We start from the raw sequence: 13,304 nt of genomic DNA, 5'->3' as shown, positions 1-13,304 counted from the left end.
ACTTCCTACCTAACAAGTTAACAGCTCCTTAGCTGCGTCTGTAACCAGGTTATAGCACTGCCTCTCTTGCCTTATGGTTTCATGCAGAGGCAAGGTGAGTGGGAAGAGTAGTATTTCATAATGTCCTTGTAGGTTGAGTGACCTGCCTGTGTAGTGGTGATGTAATCGGTGGTACCTGCCTGGAAAAAGAGATGACTTGGTAGCCTTATCTCTTTTAGCCTACCTAGCTCTTCCCCACCCTACCGCAGAGTAAACCTCACACTGAGGTCTGATTCGCGCCTGTCTGATTCACGCCTGTCTGATTCGCGCCTGTCTGATTCGCGCCTGTCTGATTCGCGCCTGTCTGATTCACGCCTGTCTGATTCACGCCTGTCTGATTCACGCCTGTCTGATTCGCGCCTGTCTGATTCACGCCTGTCTGATTCACGCCTGTCTGATTCGCGCCTGTCTGATTCGCGCCTGTCTGATTCACGCCTGTCTGATTCGCGCCTGTCTGAGTGGACTAGTCCATTGCGGAGGCCTCAGGGTTGGCTCACCACTATCACCAGTAGTACGTTTTCCATTAATTACCATCATTTCTAATCTACAATGTTTGTTTGGTTACGGTAATGTCTATTAACGCGTCCAATATATTACTATTCCAGTCTTACCGTTGTCATTGTCAGAGTGGACACGTTGTTCAGAGCGCTCAACCTAGGCTACACTGGTTTAGTTCATTCCATTTATTAGTTGTCTTTTGTTTTGAGCGCTCCTGTCAATCTTGAGTAGGAACACTCACCTGATTACCTATGTAGAAGTAGGACTAGTTTGAGGCCTCTAAATGTACCTGTTTTGGTATCTGGTAGTATTTCTGATTGTCTCAACTCACCATCACTATGGAGCTTCTCAAAGTAAGTAGACAAAGTCTGTTTTTACATCCATTGAGAATGACAATAGTTCCTCATCTTTCCTTCTCTCTCTGTTTCGATAACCACTCAGCATGAAAGGGGGAGAGAATGCCATGCTCTGATCCGGTGGAAACATCTTAAAATAAGCCTACCTAGTTACTTCTTATCCCTTGCACAAATGGCTTACAGCAGTGTCTGTCTGTCTCAATCTCATTGGTGCTGGAAATTCTGAGGGCCCAGAATATTTAACACAATGTTGCAAGTTTGCCAGCATGAGCTTTGTCCCTGACCAGGCTAATACTAGAGCTGAGAGAGAGAGAGAGTGGTGGGAGGGTGAAAGAGGAGAGGAGAGGAGAGGAGAGGAGAGGAGAGGAGAGGAGAGGAGAGGGGAGGGGAGGGGAGGGGAGGGGAGGGGAGGGGAGGGAGGGAGGGAGGGAGAGAGAGGGAGAGAGAGGGAGAGAGAGAGAGAGAGAGAGAGAGAGAGAGAGGAGGGAGGGAGGGAGAGAGGGAGAGAGGGAGAGAGAGAGAGAGAGAGACGGACGGACGGACGGACGAGTGAGAGGGGAAGGTTAGTAGACAAATATGGATTGGGAAAGAAAGAAACGGAAGAACATAGACTAGAGAAAGTCCCTTACAGTTTAGTGTGTGTGCGCACGTCACTGGGGAATGTGACACTGGCGACCAACCCCACTGGCTGATCATACTGGAGATTAGGCTGCTTGTGTAAGAGGCCTTTACACACTCTGCCTGACTGTCAGTGCTGCTTCAGTCCCTGGCCTTTAGCTTCTAACCCGGACCCTAGCTTTGGGTCTGCTTTATACAGAACCCACTTACCAAACCCCGCTTATCAGTTCTCTTCAATCCAAATTGATGAAGAGGAGATGATGCTGAGATGAAGACCAAGGCACTGTGTTTGTGTGTAGTTGGTTGCTTTCTGGAGATGAGATGTTTGAAATCAGAATAATTCTCTTCGTGTAATCATGGACCCCCACGCGATAACAAAGGGAGGGAACATCCCAGTTTCTGTGTGTGTGTGTTGACTATTCTTGCGTGCGTCCATTTTTCCAGTGTGAATTGTGTGACTGACACCTGTTCGTTGGGTTGTAGTAGTGTTTTCCTGTCATTGTTACCCTGGTTATACTAGTCTGACGCGGTGGGCCTCATTGTCCTCCGGCCTTTTCATCTGCAGCTCAGGGAACACTCCGGAACGGCACCGGGAAACTTGGTCAGGAAAATTACCACTATTTACCGTCACTGTGCGCCCCCCGGGCCCCTAGAATAGGAACGCTCCCAAAATATTGCTGATACAGTATTTTGGGAGTTCAGCACATGTCAGGAGAAGATGGAAGTGGATACGTTTTCTTCTTCATCATCAACATGATCGGACCCCAACCCCTATATAGGCCACGACCCCTATATAGGCCACGACCCCTATATAGGCCACGACCCCTATATAGACCCCGACCCCTATATAGACCCCGACCCCTATATAGACCACGACCCCTATATAGGCCACGACCCCTATATAGGCCCCGACCCCTATATAGACCACGACCCCTATATAGGCCACGACCCCTATATAGGCCACGACCCCTATATAGGCCACGACCCCTATATAGGCCACGACCCCTATATAGACCCCGACCCCTACATAGACCTCGACCCCTACATAGACCCCGACCCCTATATAGGCCCCGACCCCTATATAGGCCCCGACCCCTATATAGGCCAACTGTGTATAGTAGAGGAAAAATACCCTCCATCTTCCGCCTTGCTTGACATACACTTTGTCTACAGAATACAGATACCACTATAGTCTATCCTGGTTCTGTACAATGTAGCGTTAATATCTCTATAGTCTATCCTGGTTCTGTACAACGTAGCATTAATATCTCTATGGTCTATCCTGGTTCTGTATAATATCTCTATAGTCTATCCTGATTCTGTACAACGTAGCGTTAATATCTCTATAGTCTATCCTGGTTCTGTACAACGTAGCGTTAATATCTCTATAGTCTATCCTGGTTCTGTACAACGTAGCGTTAATATCTCTATAGTCTATCCTGGTTCTGTACAACGTAGCATTAATATCTCTATGGTCTATCCTGGTTCTGTACAACGTAGCGTTAATATCTCTATAGTCTATCCTGATTCTGTACAACGTAGCGTTAATATCTCTATAGTCTATCCTGGTTCTGTACAACGTTGCATTAATATCCCTATAGTCTATATCCTGGTTCTGTACAACGTAGCATTAATATCTCTATAGTCTATATCCTGGTTCTGTACAACTTTGCATTAATATCTCTATAGTCTATATCCTGGTTTTGTACAACGTAGCGTTAATGTCTCTAGTCTATCCTGGTTCTGTACAACGTAGCGTTAATATCTCTATAGTCTATATCCTGGTTCTGTACAACGTAGCGGTAATGTCTCTAGTCTATATCCTGGTTCTGTACAACGTAGCGTTAATATCTCTATAGTCTATCATGGTTCTGTACAACGTAGCGTTAATATCTCTATAGTCTATCCTGATTCTGTACAACGTAGCATTAATATCTCTATAGTCTATCCTGGTTCTGTACAACGTAGCGTTAATATCTCTATAGTCTATCCTGGTTCTGTACAACGTAGCATTAATATCTCTATAGTCTATCCTGGTTCTGTACAACGTAGCATTAATATCTCTATAGTCTATATCCTGGTTCTGTACAACGTTGCATTAATATCTCTATAGTCTATATCCTGGTTTTGTACAATGTAGCATTAATATCTCTATAGTCTATCCTGGTTCTGTACAACGTAGCATTAATATCTCTATAGTCTATATCCTGGTTCTGTACAACGTAGCGTAAATATCTCTATAGTCTATCCTGGTTCTGTACAACGTAGCATTAATATCTCTATAGTCTATCCTGGTTCTGTACAACGTAGCGTTAATATCTCTATAGTCTATCCTGGTTCTGTACAACGTAGCGTTAATATCTCTATAGTCTATCCTGGTTCTGTACAACGTAGCATTAATATCTCTATGGTCTATCCTGGTTCTGTATAATATCTCTATAGTCTATCCTGATTCTGTACAACGTAGCGTTAATATCTCTATAGTCTATCCTGATTCTGTACAACGTAGCGTTAATATCTCTATAGTCTATCCTGGTTCTGTACAACGTAGCGTTAATATCTCTATAGTCTATATCCTGGTTCTGTACAACGTAGCGTTAATATCTCTATAGTCTATATCCTGGTTCTGTACAACGTAGCGTTAATATCTCTATAGTCTATCCTGGTTCTGTACAACGTAGCGTTAATATCTCTATAGTCTATATCCTGGTTCTGTACAACGTAGCGTTAATATCTCTATAGTCTATCCTGGTTCTGTACAACGTAGCGTTAATATCTCTATAGTCTATCCTGGTTCTGTACAACGTAGCGTTAATATCTCTATAGTCTATCCTGGTTCTGTAGAACGTAGCGTTAATGTCTCTAGTCTATATCCTGGTTCTGTACAACGTAGCGTTAATATCTCTATAGTCTATCCTGGTTCTGTACAACGTAGCATTAATATCTCTATAGTCTATCCTGGTTCTGTACAACGTAGCGTTAATATCTCTATAGTCTATCCTGGTTCTGTACAACGTAGCGTTAATATCTCTATAGTCTATCCTGGTTCTGTACAACGTAGCGTTAATATCGCTATAGTCTATCCTGGTTCTGTACAACTTAGCGTTAATATCTCTATAGTCTATCCTGGTTCTGTACAACGTAGCGTTAATATCTCTATAGTCTATCCTGGTTCTGTACAACGTAGCATTAATATCTCTCTTTTTGATGAAGGGATCTTCTATTCTATTCCTCAGCCTTTCATAGAGCTTTCTGAGGAGCTTTTGTCTCCATATCTCACTGTACAGTCCTCTCCTCTCTCTCCCAGTGATAAAGATGCCAGACCATGATGTTCTTGATTAGCCAGCCACCTGACAATGCTAAATATGGTTTGCTTAGCGCCAGAGATTTACTACCACACTTCACATATGTGTTGTTGATGATAACCTCAAGTGAGCACTTTCTACAGAGTTCAGAAGTTAAGAATATGTTGCATATTATACCACGTCATGTCCTACTGAAAGTGTTTGAGAGAACCTACGTCAGGCTAGAATGCCTCGACATTATCTAAAAGTAAGATGGTGCGTATTTTAGACACTGAGAGAACGTTAACTGATGTTAAGGTATTAGCTAGCTGGGATGTGCCAGAGACAATATGAAGCTCAGCGCTGATTCTCCTCCCCTGACAGATGGTCTACTACTTTACCCCCATAAAAACACCCAATATGGACTGCTGTGTCCCTTCTCCTCCTCAGTGGTGGTTACCTGTTAGTCATCCTTGTGCTCTTGGCCAGCTGAAGAGGCCAGAGTTGGGCAACCCAGCCCAACCCACAGGGGTAGAATGGCTGGGCTGGACGCCACGACGAGATTAGTGGAAACAGCAACCAGAGCAGCACTTATTCAAATGTTAGAAAGCTGATGAATCCTGGTCAATATCATGCCCTCTCACGGGACACTAGGTAGATGGATTTGAATGATTTAACTATGTCATGATTCATTCAGCAGGTTGTTTGTTGCCATGGAACCATGACGTGCGTAGAAAGCAGATTGGAAGGTAATATTTCACTAGAAGATGTTGTTTTGCGTGTGACGCATAATATAAGCAAAATAGTTACGGGAAGGTGAAATAAAAAGGTCTTAAAGGGAATTAAGGGAAGATTTCACTGAAGATGTTTAATGTGAGTGGGCAGTGTCTTCTTGGAGCTGGACTAGTTTAGTCCATGAGGAGACTAACTGTCAAGGAGATGCTCCGAGGTCTAGGCTCTACACCGCATTCCTCTGACATGCCCATATTTGGTGAAATGCAGCAGGCTCCCACTAACTAACGTGGCGAGAGAGAGAGAGAGAGAGCGCGCATTAGACCCCATTAGACCCCAAAACCACACGGAAATGCCAGATATGCCCCAGACCCAAACATTCCACACACACAGCCTGCCACTGCAAGCACCCAGATCTAATGTGATGTTACTACATCAGATGGGATTGGACCTGTCTTACGTTTAAGGGACATATGATATGCGGTGAGAGACTGAGAAGAGATAGGAGACAGAGGCTAGCAGTGTTTTCTCAAACCCTGAGATGTTGCTGCAAACCAGTCCCTTGGGTAGTTGACTGACACCAGTCTCTTGGGTAGTTGACGGACACCAGTCTCTTGGGTAGTTGACGGACACCAGTCTCTTGGGTAGTTGACGGACACCAGTCTCTTGGGTAGTTGACGGACACCACTCTCTTGGGTAGTTGACTGACACCAGTTGGGCAGTTCTGAAGTGCCAGTTTCAATCTAAGCGGACCTCCCAAGATGAACTACAGCTCCTCAGTCCCTGATGATAAATTGTTGAGGAACCCTGGGCCGGAGTGGGTCAATGACCGGGAGGAAACCGGGTCATCTAGTTCTCTCCACAGTCCACACTTTGACTGACATAATGCTACAACAGAGAGCAGAAAGAGCTGCCATCCTGAAGTTTCCCTATGGTCTGGAACCTCTGTCTTCACCAGGTGTTGAATTCATAGTTTTGTCGTTGTAATCCCCTGACTGAGGTATTTAACCCTAGTATTCAGCCGACGGGACTAGAAACTGTAGTGAGTGACTGAGTCTGTCTGCCTGCAGGAGGAAGATGGCAGTAGTGTGTATTCTGTTTGATGCAGCGGGGATGGCAGCGACGTGTCAAGGCACATATGCCATTTAAAACTGCAACTTCCTGCTTAACTCCCACCCCAGAGCAGAGCAGGCAGTGGTTTCTGACACTACTTGCCACCGGCCCAGGCTAAAAAAAACATGAATTGGTCATTTATGGTAGGCCTGGGCAACTCTAGTCCTCGGGGGCCTGATTTGGTGGTCACACCTTCCCCCCAGCCCCAGGTAACACACCTGACTCCAATAATCAACTAATCATGATCTTCAGTTAAAAATGCAGTTTAAATCAGGTGTGTTTGCTAGATGAGGTGGATGGGGGGGGGGGGGGGGAGTGTGACACCAATCAGGCCCCAGAGGACTGGAGTTGCCCAGGCCCTGATTTATGGAGTAGGTGTACTCCACCTTAATTATATAGGCCTATGGGTTACAACATGACTTATGAGTTAGGCTGTCATTCAGCGTCGTAACCGACTTCAGTGGGCAAATGCTCACCTTCACTGGCACGCTGGAGAAGTGTGCTCTTCAAAGATGAATCCCCTTTTCAATATGGCGTCGTGTGGGCGAGCGGTTTGCTGACGTCAACGTTGTGAACAGAGTGCCCCGTGGTGGTGGAGTTATGGTATGGGCTGGCATAAACTACAGACAACGAACAAAATTGCATTTTGTCGATGGCAATTTGAATGCGCAGAGATACAGTGATGAGATCCTGAGGCCCATTGTCGTGCCATTCATCCTTCGCCATCACGTCATGTTTCAGCATAATGCACGGTCCCATGTCACAAGGATCTGTACACAATTCCTGGAAGCTGAAAATGTCCCAGTTCTTCCAACGCCTGCATACTCACAAGACATGTCACCCGTTGAGCATGTTTGGGATGCTCTGGATTGACATGTACGACAGCGTGTTCCAGTTCCCGCCAATGTCCAGAAACTTCACATAGCCATTGAAGAGGAGTGGGACAACATTCCACAGGCCACAATCAACAGCCTGATCAACTCTATGCGAAGAAGATGTCACGCTATATGAGGCAAATGTTGGTCACACCAGATACTGATGGGGTGTCTGATCCACACCCCTACTTTTTTTGGTATCTGTAACCAACAGATGTATATCTGTATTCCCAGTTATGTGAAATCCATAGATTAGGGCCTAATTAATTAATTTATTTCAATTGACAGATTTCCTTATATGAACTGTGAGGGCCAGTCCAGTCTTTTAAAATCTTTGAAATTGTTTCATGTTGCATTTATATTTTTGTTCAGTCAAATTACTTTTAAATTCTATCATGGAAATACATTTACTTCCTGTAACCACGTCATTTACAGTTTCTATGCCTTTTAGTTTTCTGTGTTGGCCAATTTGTCGGTGAAATCTGAAAAGATACTGTATCCCAGGATTGTTCCGTAAGGTCGTGTTTTTAGGAAGCGATATTCATTCTTGTAGAATCAGTTTCATGTTCTTCCGTATTATTACAGTGATCTTATCAAGTTGTTAATGTTCTTAGAATTTGGGTTGCAAAATTCTGCTAACTTTCCCCCAAAATTCCCTGGTTTACCAGAAATCCTGGTTGAAGGATTCCCATATTTCCTGCTTTATTCCCTTGTAAATCCAGGAATCTTCCAACCAGAATTCTCTGGAAAACCAGGGAATTCTTGGGAAAGTTACCAGAATTTTTGCAACCCTATTCTTAGCTTTATCTTTAAGTAAAAGCCTTGGGTTGCAAGTTGATACATTTCCAAGGCTGGGAGGTTAAAACCACCCTCAGATTTATGAAGATGTAAAACATTCCTTTTTTTTCAGAGTTTTATTTGTCCATATAAAGTCTGTTAAAATAATGTCTTCGGTGGGGTAATTGGTATCACCGAAAAATGCTGCCTCTGTGTGTTCCGTTCATAGAAACGGTGTCACAGAGAGTCTGAGAAAGTAGTTAGTTTTTAATCATTTCCCTCTGTGCAGCTAAATATAGCCGGCCCCGTAGAAGGAGGACACAATAGGAAGATATGAAATTGGATCTGGTGAAATCAAACCCACTACAGCACATGGACTGCGGCAGGTAGCCTAGTGGTTAGAGCGTTGGGCCAGTAACTGAAAGGTTGCTGGATCGAATCCCCGAGCTGGCAAGGTAAAAATCTGTCGTTCTGCCCCTGAACAAGGCAGTTAACCCAATGTTCCCCGGGCGCCAAAGACGTGGATGTTGATTAAGACAGCCCCCCCCCCCACCTCTCTGATTCAGAGCGGTTAAATGAGGAAGACACATTTTAGTTGAAGCCATACAGTTGGACAACTGACTTGGTATCCCCCTTTCCCTTTGCTTCACAGGCAGAACCATATTTCCTGTATAGTGCACTGCTTTTCAACCAGGGTCCATAGTGCCCTGTTAAAAAGTAGTTCACTATATAGGGAACAGGGAGTAATTTGGAACTCAACCAAAGAGGATCAATGGCAGTGTTGTTGGCAGATGGAGGAGACTGTTTTGATGCTAGTATCAGATCAGACAACTATACATAAAAAACACACAGCCACTGGACTGGACTGGCCCTCTCTCTCTCTCTCTGTGTGGACTGGACTGGCTCTCTCTCTCTCTCTCTCTCTCTCTCTCTCTCTCTCTCTCTGTCTCTCTGTCTCTCTGTCTCTCTCTCTCTGTGTGGACTGGACTGGCTCTCTCTCTCTCTCTCTCTCTCTCTCTCTCTCTCTCTCTCTGTCTCTCTGTCTCTCTGTCTCTCTGTCTCTCTGTCTCTGTGTGGACTGGACTGGCTCTCTCTCTCTCTCTCTCTCTCTCTCTCTCTCTCTCTCTCTCTCTCTCTCTCTGTCTCCCAGTTCCCCTCCTCTCTTTCTTTCTCTCTCTCCTAGTCCACCTCCTCTCTCTCCTAGTTCCCCTCCTCTCTCTCTCTCTCCCAGTCTCTCTCTCTCTCTCTCTCTCTCTCTCTCTCCTAGTTCCCCTCCTCTCTGTCTCTCTCTCTCTCCCAGTCCCCCTCCTCTCTCTGTCTCTCTCTCTCTCCCAGTCCCCCTCCTCTCTCTCTCTCTCTCTTTTCAAGCCCCCCTCCCCTCTCTCCCTCTCCCTCTCTCTCTCTCCCAATCCACCTCCTCTCTCGCTCTCTCTCCCAGTTCCCCTCCTCTCTCTCTCTCTCTCTCTCTCTCTCTCTCTCTCTCTCTCTCTCTCTCTCTCACAGTCCCCCTCCTCTCTCTCTCTGTCTCTCTCTCTTTCTCTCTCTCCCAGTCCCCCTCCTCTCTCTGTCTCTCTCTCTCTCCCAGTTCCCCTCCTCTCTTTCTCTCTCTCCCAGTCCCCCTCCTCTCTCTCTCTCTCTTTTCAAGCCCCCCTCCCCTCTCTCCCTCTCCCTCTCTCTCCCAATCCACCTCTCTCGCTCTCTCTCCCAGTTCCCCTCCTCTCTCTCTCTCTCTCTCTCTCTCTCTCTCTCTCTCTCTCTCTCACAGTCCCCCTCCTCTCTCTCTCTCTCTCTCTCCCAGTCCCCCTCCTCTCTCTGTCTCTCTCTGTCTCTCTCTCTCTCCCAGTTCCCCTCCTCTCTTTCTCTCTCTCCCAGTCCCCCTCCTCTCTCTCTCTGTCTCCCTCTCTCCCTCTCCCAGTCCCCCTCCCCTCTCTCTCTCTCTCTCTCTCTCTCTCTCTCTCTCCCCCCGTCCCCCTCCTCTCTCTTTCTCCCTCTCCCAGTCCCCCTCCCTCTCTCTCTCTCTTCTCTCTCTCTCTCTCCCAGTTCCCCTCCTCTCTCTCTATCCCAGTCCCCCTCCTCTCTCTCTCTGTCTCTCTCTCTATCTCTCTCTCTCCAAGTCCCCCTCCCCTCTCTCCTTCTCCCAGTCCCCCTCCTCTCTCTCTCCCTCTCCCAGTCTCTCTTGCTCTCTCTCTCTCCCATTTCCCCTCCTCTCTCTTTCTCTCTGTCTCTCTCCGTCTCTCTCTCTCCCAGTTCCCCTCCTCTTTCTCTCTCTCTTTTCAAGCCCCCCTCTCTCCCTCTCCCTCTCTCTCTCCCAGTCCCCCTCCTCTCTCTCTCTCTCTCCCAGTCCCCCTCCTCTCTCTCTCTCTCTCTTCCAGTCCCCCTTCTCTCGCTCTCTCTCCCAGTCCCCCTCCTCTCTCTCTCTCTCTCCCAGTCCCCCTCCTCTCTCTCTCTCTCCCAGTCCCCCTCCCTCTCTCTCTCTCTCTCTCTCTCTCTCTCTCTCTCTCCCAGTCCCCCTCCTTTCTTTCTCTGTCTCTCTCTGTCTCTCTCTCTCTCTCCCCAGTTCCCCTCCTCTCTTTCTCTCTCTCCCAGAGGACAGAGTACAGTACTGTCAGGGTCTGGTAACAGGCAGAGTACGGTACTGTCAGGGTCTGGTAACAGCAGGACAGAGTACGGTTACTGTCAGGGTCTGGTAACAGCAGGACAGAGTACGGTACTGTCACGGTCTGGTAACAGGCAGAGTACAGTACTGTCAGGGTCTGGTAACAGCAGGACAGAGTACGGTACTGTCAGGGTCTGGTAACAGCAGGACAGAGTACAGTACTGTCAGGGTCTGGTAACAGCAGGACAGAGTACGATACTGTCAGGCTCTGGTAACAGCAGGACAGAGTACGATACTGTCAGGGTCTGGTAACAGCAGGACAGAGTACGATACTGTCAGGGTCTGGTAACAGCAGGACAGAGTACGGTACTGTCAGGGTCTGGTAACAGCAGGACAGAGTACTGTACTGTCAGGGTCTGGTAACAGGCAGAGTACAGTACTGTCAGGGTCTGGTAACAGCAGGACAGAGTACAGTACTGTCAGGGTCTGGTAACAGGCAGAGTACGGTACTGTCAGGGTCTGGTAACAGCAGGACAGAGTACGGTACTGTCAGGGTCTGGTAACAGCAGGACAGAGTACGGTACTGTCACGGTCTGGTAACAGGCAGAGTACAGTACTGTCAGGGTCTGGTAACAGCAGGACAGAGTACGGTACTGTCAGGGTCTGGTAACAGCAGGACAGAGTACAGTACTGTCAGGGTCTGGTAACAGCAGGACAGAGTACGGTACTGTCAGGGTCTGGTAACTGCAGGACAGAGTACGGTACTGTCAGGGTCTGGTAACAGGCAGAGTACGGTACTGTCAGGGTCTGGTAACAGCAAGGCAGAGTACGGTACTGTCAGGGTCTGGTAACAGCAGGACAGAGTACAGTACTGTCAGGGTCTGGTAACAGCAGGACAGAGTACGGTACTGTCAGGGTCTGGTAACTGCAGGACAGAGTACGGTACTGTCAGGGTCTGGTAACAGGCAGAGTACGGTACTGTCAGGGTCTGGTAACAGCAAGGCAGAGTACAGTACTGTCAGGGTCTGGTAACAGCAGGACAGAGTACAGTACTGTCAGGGTCTGGTAACAGCAGGACAGAGTACAGTACTGTCAGGGTCTGGTAACAGCAGGACAGAGTACGGTACTGTCAGGGTCTGGTAACAGCAGGACAGAGTACGGTACTGTCAGGGTCTGGTAACAGCAGGACAGAGTACGGTACTGTCAGGGTCTGGTAACAGCAGGACAGAGTACGGTACTGTCAGGGTCTGGTAACAGCAGGACAGAGTACGGTACTGTCAGGGTCTGGTAACAGCAGGACCGAGTACGGTACTGTCAGGGTCTGGTAACAGCAGGACAGAGTACGGTACTGTCAGGGTCTGGTAACAGCAGGACAGAGTACGGTACTGTCAGGGTCTGGTAACAGCAGGACAGAGTACGGTACTGTCAGGGTCTGGTAACAGCAGGACAGAGTACGGTACTGTCAGGGTCTGGTAACAGCAGGACAGAGTACGGTACTGTCAGGGTCTGGTAACAGCAGGACAGAGTACGGTACTGTCAGGTTCTGGTAACAGCAGGACAGAGTACAGTACTGTCAGGGTAACAGCAGGACAGAGTACGGTACTGTCAGGTTCTGGTAACAGCAGGACAGAGTACAGTACTGTCAGGGTCTGGTAACAGGCAGAGTACGGTACTGTTAGGGTCTGGTAACAGCAGGACAGAGTACGGTACTGTCAGGGTCTGGTAACAGCAGGACAGAGTACGGTACTGTCAGGGTCTGGTAACAGCAGGACAGAGTACAGTACTGTCAGGGTCTGGTAACAGCAGGACAGAGTACAGTACTGTCAGGGTCTGGTAACAGGCAGAGTACAGTACTGTCAGGGTCTGGTAACAGGCAGAGTACAGTACTGTCAGGGTCTGGTAACAGCAGGACCGAGTACAGTACTGTCAGGGTCTGGTAACAGCAGGACAGGCAGAGTACAGTACTGTCAGGGTCTGGTAACAGGCAGAGTACAGCAGGACAGGACTGAACTGGAGAACCCGTATATCAGTTTATGTAGCTGCTCCGGATAGATGTTGCCCTTAGTCACAGACTGAGATCTAGAACCCACCTGTCACAGACTGAGATGTAGAACCCACCTGTCACAGACTGAGATCTAGGACCCACCTGTCACAGACAGATCTAGGACCCACCTGTCACAGACTGAGATCTAGGACCCACCTGTCGCAGACTGAGATCTAGGACCCACCTGTCGCAGACTGATCTAGAACCCACCTGTCACAGACTGACATCTAGAACCCACCTGTCACAGACTGAGATCTAGAACCCACCTGTCACAGACTGAGATCTAGAACCCACCTGTCACAGACTGAGATCTAGACCTCACCTGTCACAGACTGAGATCTAGGACCCACCTGTCACAGACAGATCTAGGAC

At 47.6% G+C, this 13,304-nt stretch overlaps 1 protein-coding gene across 2 annotated transcripts in view; it reads left to right on the top strand.

Annotated features, from left to right (window-relative positions):
* The window catches only part of LOC106578848 (myosin phosphatase Rho-interacting protein), a 75,065-nt gene that overhangs the window by 11,458 nt on the left and 50,303 nt on the right, over positions 1 to 13,304 (top strand). The gene's annotated exons all lie outside the window — the stretch shown is intronic.

Source organism: Salmo salar, chromosome 19, assembly GCF_965601325.2.
Source record: "Salmo salar chromosome 19, fSalSal1, whole genome shotgun sequence".
NCBI classification, from domain to species: Eukaryota; Metazoa; Chordata; class Actinopteri; order Salmoniformes; family Salmonidae; genus Salmo; species Salmo salar.
This window is presented reverse-complemented; position numbering and strand designations above follow the sequence as displayed.